This window comes from Haemorhous mexicanus, chromosome Z, assembly GCF_027477595.1.
Source record: "Haemorhous mexicanus isolate bHaeMex1 chromosome Z, bHaeMex1.pri, whole genome shotgun sequence".
NCBI classification, from domain to species: domain Eukaryota; kingdom Metazoa; phylum Chordata; class Aves; order Passeriformes; family Fringillidae; genus Haemorhous; species Haemorhous mexicanus.
Window position 1 is genome coordinate 83878070 of NC_082381.1, and position 7320 is coordinate 83885389.

Genomic DNA, 7320 nt, shown 5'->3' on the forward strand with positions numbered 1-7320 from the left:
AATTGGTTCTGGACTGAGCCCAAACAGTATGGTATATGTCTCAAGAAAATTCAAGTATCACTCACTAAAACTGAACTTCAGGTAGCCCTGTGAGTCTCAGGTAACACTGTATGTATGTTAGTGTCCTTAAGAAGGATTATGATAACAGAACCTGTTGCCTTGAACACATCCAGATCTTCTGGATGACCTTGATTAAATATCTACAATTATTTTGGGTTTTAATTTATAAAGTAGATTAAAAATCTTCCTTAGTTCATTAATTACCATTTTGATTGAAAATTGTCAATAAAATCGAAGATTTTCCATATTATAGAGGCAACTATACTTGTAGCTAGATTGCAAAAATAACAAAAACCCAGTGATGGAAAATGTTATTCTGTCAACCAGGGCATTCTTCTTACTTCATAGTCTATACTATCTTTAGACATGCCCATACAGAACAAAGAAAGCTGGAATTTAAGACAGTTTTGAACATTGATTTATCTAGGTTTCACCAAACACAGATTATTTGCCCTACTGTAAAATATCATAGCAGCTGTCATTGTGGCCTAAAATTATGTACAATATTTCTGTTTCCAGATACCACTGTGATCTTATCTATTTGAATTTAAATAATCAAGGTTATGACCCTTTAAAGATCCCAAATCAATCCATAACACATACTAGATATGTTTAACAGACTGAAACTCCTTGGGAGACCATTGTCCAATCATGACGTTTGTATTGATTCCTAAAAAAATGTGTTATTGCTCATTGTGACTCTTCAGTTCCTTGCTGCCTTCCCTTTAAAAGAAATGATGGGATTATTTTTTGTCTGTTTTCAGACAGGTACATGCTAGATATCAGCACTGCAGGCAACCATCCCTCATTTTCTTTGTTTTTAACATTAAATTAGCAATTTAGGGAGGGAGTAGCATATGGAGCTGCAAAAATTTATACATCTGCTTCAGGATATCTTCCTTGTCCATGGCAGGGAGGTGAGGGGTTGTAATAGATGAGGTCTAAGGTCCTTTCCATCTCAAATCATTCTACAATTCTCTCTTCTCATCATGCATTGCAATGATTGTGGTAACTTAATTTCCACTGGTTATAAACGTTGGGGGCTACTTCTTCCAATTTCACCTATAACATGAACCTCAATTGTTGTATCTTTATTTAGCTATCTCTGTAGTGAAGGAAATATCTGTTTATCAGGTAGAGATGGGTAGAAACACGTGAAAACAAATGCAGCAAATAAAGTTAATGTGGTATATGCAGTATTTTCTTGAACTAAGCATGATTTTCCAAATAAACTGAACTCTGTGCTTGTGTTGGAAGTTCTAGGAAGCAGCAAAAAGAGTTTATATTGTAATAGAGAGCTGAGGCTGAGAGGTTTCCCACTGATTAAAATAAATGCCTGAAAATAGAAGACTGAACAAGTGGATGTGATGCTTTGGCAAATGAGAGGGCTCCTCTTCTGTTTCAGATGAGAGTTTGGAATTAGTACTGCATGAAGATATAGTGCCATTTAGCAAATAGTAACAGGAGAATTGAGTGCTTGAATTTTTCATATGGTATGACTTCATGCATGTATATCTCTATTTATTTAATTAAAAGAGTAATAAAACTATATTTTATTATTTCTACTTCCCGACATTTATTTAGTCAGAGATCACTTTTACACAGACAGGCAATGGTGATTCGAAGTTTCTAAAAGAGTTTCCATTCTCCATAAATGGTAACAGATTTAACCTACTGGAAGGTTGTTTATAGCAGTTTATTTTCATAACTGTAGTCCCTAAGTCTGGCTCTTAGAAACAGCAGGGCTGATAAACCATGAAAGAGCAATTTATGGAAGACCCTGTAACCTGGATTGCTGGAAAGAAAGAGAAGTGAGGAATTTTAAGAAATGACCACTATTGATTGCCTCATACACTGGATGGCATTTTGCCTTCATCTTCAGGATAATTGGACAGGGGGATTACAAATCCATAGCAATAGAAGGCTTTCCTTACTAGACAGTTAATGCACTATAAATCAGCAAGTAGGAATAGCTCCTATGTTGTAGCCTATGTTTTCATTCAGCTCATTTGCACTTCAAAGCTCAAGTCGATAATTCAGCTCCAAGTAGGTGCAATTGGGGGATATTTACCTTTCGTAGAATATGAATACAAGCTGAGAAAATCTCTAAATTCATTTGCACAGGACATTTCCAGTCAGATCCTGGAACTCAGACACGTGGCCCAGTCTCCAGCTGAAGTCAAGAGGTGAGTTTAGAGCTGCTCATAAATCCCTCAAGGTTTGTGTGCTGTGGCTAAACAATGTTTTCTCACTATTGGTGATCAATTGTTTTTTGCTGAAGTGGTAAGTATAGCCTTTGTTGGTTTTTTTTTTTTTTTTAATACTAAATAAGCAGCCCCTTTCTTGTCTTATCTCTCTCAGGGTGAATGGAGGTAGGTTCCCTGAACCCCTTTTGTTCTAGCATCCTACAGAAGGTAGGACAGAAGACAGCTCTAGAAAGGCACAGCTGGGCTTCTCAAATCATAGATCAATGACTAGTAAAATTCAGCCAGGTTTGAAAACAAGGAAGTGGAGTAAATAAGAAAAAGAAGAATAATTTGATCTATTTTTTTTTTTCACCCACAATTTTTATGGCATTTATGCCAAACAAAGCTCCCATCATAACAGGCATGAAAAAATTACTTAATGTGCCTATCCTTATGCTCCCTCCTCACATGCACACACATATTAGATTACCTAGCCTTGTGCAGTACCTGGACAATATAATACTGCCTCACATTGTTTTGTGAGCTCTTTCCTACCTGCATTATGTCTCAGAGCACAGAGAATTAAGAATCCTTTTCAGTGTAACTTGCAGCTTTGAATGAAATGAATACACAGGCAGTTTTATCATTCCCATCTGGCTCCATTTTCTACTGTGATAAAAAATGGAATTGAGGTTAGGCAGAAATGGTCTGAAGTATCTTCTCCAATAGAAGATGAGGTGGGATTTTTTTCCTCTGTGATGATGCTTTTCAGTATTGGAATATTTCTCAGGTTTAGGGGATGAGAAAGACGACAAGAATAAGACTTTATTCCATATTTTATAAGTGGGAAAAGAAGTTCCTCAGCTCAAGCATCATAACTTTCCCTCAGACCCCAGATCTGCACCAGTACAATATGAAGCTTACTTCAGCCATTTTAGCTGGTACCCAAATATTAGTTTTAAATAATCTGCTGTATTTGCTGTCTTTTAAGTAGTTGTTGTTGTAGTTGTTGTTGTTGTTGTTGTTGTTGTTTTCTCAGCAGAGCTATGGCTCCCAGTGCCACAAAATCAAAGTTCTTGGCAGCAAACTTGTTTTTCTTAAAGTGCAAGGGATACTTTTTCAATAATCTTCTGACTCTGCCAAGAGCAAACAGAAAACCCCAACACTGAACTTTCATTACTCCAATAAGAATAATCCATTTTATAATGGAAAGCAATACCACTTATGTCTGAATGTTTCCTTTAAGAAGCAAAAAGGAAAAAGTAAACAAGCCAAATTTTTACATCAGTGGGCTAATATGACATTGCTGGGCATCCTTGACTGATGGATACCTATGAAGGTGATAACTCTGGATCAAGGACTCTTATCTGGGAACAGAGGAACAAGGAATTAAACATCTGGGGAAAATACCAAAGCATTAGCAGAAACCAAATGCTATTCTTCTCAGTTCACTGAAGAAACCAATTCCTGTTGAGAAATCAGACTCAAAGTCTGATTGAGTGTGACAGAATGTAGATGTCATGCTTAAATATGTCTGTGGAATCTGGTCTTGAAAAGCCACCCTGGGAAGTCTCAGGAGTCTGAGTGGATAAGTAATTATTAATATTAAAAAAAACTAAACAAAACCACAAAAATATGAAATGCAGTCAGCCCTATATCAAAATTTGCTGTATTATTTGAAAAATGCTCTAGTAACTACCAGAGATTGCTAGATTCCTCAAATCTTGGAAGGTATTTTGCTGCATGTGTTTTGTTTGTTTTTTTTCTTCTTGCACACATGCCTACATCATTCCAGGCATAAAGCAGGAGATCTGATCTAAAGTGAACTTAGATTATGTGGCTAAGTAGCCAGTTTTGCTCAAGTAGGGTCCTAACAGCCTGTTAGGGAATGCAAAATATGCTGCCTTATTTGGAAATGGATCATCTCCTTCCCAGTTGCATTTGCAAAATACTAGAATCCCTTTTTAACTTTTATGGATCCCTAAATTTGTTTGTCTCATTCTCATATTTCCTGTATATTTTCTATTTTTTTGTAGGCTACACCTCGCATGACGCCTCACAACTTCCTTTTTTAGGAAGTGTTTCCATGTGTATAATGGATGGCACTGTATATTATGGGATACTGCTTGAAATTGTGCTCTGTGTCTCCCCAGTCCCTTAGGGGACTTTCTCAACTTCCCTGAGAGACTATTTCAAGCCTAATAGGCCTAGGTAATAAGGAACTTCCCCCCAAGATCCCACTGCAATTTTCCATTTCTTTGCTATGATGATTTACTGGTGGTCTGACCATCATTCCAATTATAGTTCCTCATTTTAGTGTTTTCAACCTTTAAATATTGAAAAAATCTGGTCAACTTTCATATTGGCAAACTTTGACTCAATATATGCTGAAAAGGTTGAGGTTTCTTTATAAAATACCACTTAATATACCTGTGCTTGTCTAAGAGAAGTGTAGAAAACAATTTGTGAGCCTAAGTAGTCATTGAGAAAGAATGCAAATCTCTTCAACACTTTTACTTCCAGTTATATTGAAAAAATTTTTGTAATACACATAAATGCTTATAAGGGACATCATCTAAATTATCTATCTACTATTTTTTAAAATGGATAAGTTTCAATCAATTATGTATAGAGCTGTATTAAGTTGTCGGAACTATCCAGCAGCTTTTTTTTTGTTGTTGTTGTTTGAATCCAAAATCTTTAAAATTGCCATTTCATCTGAGATCATCAAAGAGATCCCAAGAATAGAAGAATTTTTTGAGACTGTACTGGGAAGCAAGCCTTTTCACTGAGCCATCTTTACTGAAGAAATGCAACATTATATTCTTTTTCCTCTTTTGTTTGAACAGCATAGATTTGAAAGCTACATTTTAAGAAGCAGGAATATATTTGTACAAAGTCTCTTTGTTCCAAAGCATCTGCTAGTACACACACCAACCTTTTAAAACCATTTTTCAGTCTCCTAGAAGAAAACAAAAATAATTGTCCAGAGACATTTTTTTTTCTTTTTCCCAAAAAAGAAGGGAAGAAACTACAGAAACTATCCCTCCAAACCAAAATCAAACATCTCTTAAATATCTCTTTAATAATCAGTAGAAACATTATGCCAGTGATGAACTCAGTGATAACAAAGACAATATAAAGAGGTAAAGACTCCTGACTTAGACACTGGCCTTCAAGTCAAAAAAACTGGTTTCTTGGCTAAACTCTGTTACTGCCTTACTCTGATACCATGACTATTTCATCTCCCACATTTAATTCTCTTTGATTTTAAGCTCATTGGCCCAATGACAGTTCTTCCATATACAGAGTCCAGCAAGGCTCTGCACTTGGCTGAGGCCACTGGATGCTGTTATAACAATCCATTGCTCTTTTGAGGTCAGGTCAGTTGACCTCATGGACCTTCCCAGCCACTAGCTCAATGAGTAATGATTGCCCTGTATCAATCTGTACCAGTTTGCAAGTTGTTTTTTTTTTTGTTTTTTTCAGGAATAAAAGAGGCTAAATTCATAGGGAATGTTTTCTGCATAAAATGATGTGACCAGCACTACGCTGATCATTTTTATTGCCCGTCTCTCCGATGTACTGATGGAATCATTACATGTGCAAAACTGTTGCTGGCATTTCCCTTTGCTTTTTCTGACAAGCTCTTTTGTGTCAATGCCATTGCTTTTCAGGGATGCACAACCAGTGTTCCCTTTTGTAGCAGGGATGTTTCTAACGCACTCTTTGATGTATCCAGCGATAGTGTCATGCGTTCTGACACATCGTACCACTCAGCAATGGAAGCTACTCCTGTCTGTGCTTTTGTCCAAAGCTTTTTGACATTCCCCCTCTCTGCTTTCAGAGTTTTTGCTTCAATTTTTCCCATCAGCGTTGCATTCAGTATAGGTCCATTTACATATTTATTTCTGTATTTAATAGTTTATCTCCTAGATTGATACCGTGTTTTTCTGCCATGGACAGATGAGAAAGGTGCTCCTATGTCTCACTTCTAGGCCAGATTCCTCCCCGTCAAAGACACTGACTCACAAAGTGAGGAAGAATAGATGTTTAGAAATAATTTTAAAGATGTTAATATGTTAAAGATCTTTTAAAGATGAACAGTCTGTCCCTCTTGTAAACAATGCACTGCGTTATGTCCAGCTTCTCCGTAAATCAAGGGTATGTCTTTCCTAAGATCTCTTTGAGGACCTGCAAAATCCTCCAGGTAATATAAATTGCTTAAATGTCCCAGTTAGGTGGCAGAAGAGGTGAAATCAAGCAATTAAAAAAAAATAAAAATCCAATTCCAAGGAATCAGATTGAACACATATATAAAATTATTACATATGTGTAATGCATGCATGGCAGTTATCTCTGTCATATTAGCATTGTACTGGGAGCTTCCATAAATCAAGAATCTCATTTAATTTTTTTATTTATTTATTTTATCAATCAATGATAATTTTTGGATCAGCTTTCTGCAGAAAATGATATGCAAAAGCAATAGAAGAGAAGGAAAAGGGACAGTGAAGTGATTGAGTAAAACTGTAGTTCAATTATCTGACTTATCCCCAACTGATTTCTTATGTGGCTGCAGAGAAGATAATTGTCTATTTCTTTGTCTCCAAAACTTACTACCAGCTCACTCATGTGAGTTTGAACCAGATGAAAAATGAGATGTACTCAGGCAAACATTTCAAAAAGAAGACTCATTTTCTGGCTCCTGGGTCACATGCCTCAGCAGTGGGAACAATGTCACAGGCATGCATTGCTTTCTCCATGTTCTTATGTGTTGACACAGCCAGGCAACCTGCTACTAACATCTGGCTTCTGTGGAGCCATGGAATACTGGGAAAGCCTGTGGATCTCTGTCCAAACAATGGGAGAACACTGCGTTATTTCCAATCCCCAACTGCAGAATAATTTCACGCCTTTTCCCTGATAGCCTGTTAGGTCTCACATGCTGGGAGATAAGAAAACATAGATTTTTGCTCCAAGTGCCAATAACAGTGTTTTTGTGTGCCTTAAATAGTTCAGGAGAATTGATGGTTGCAGGTAGTAACAATCAGGCCCTGAGTTTGGTGATCAC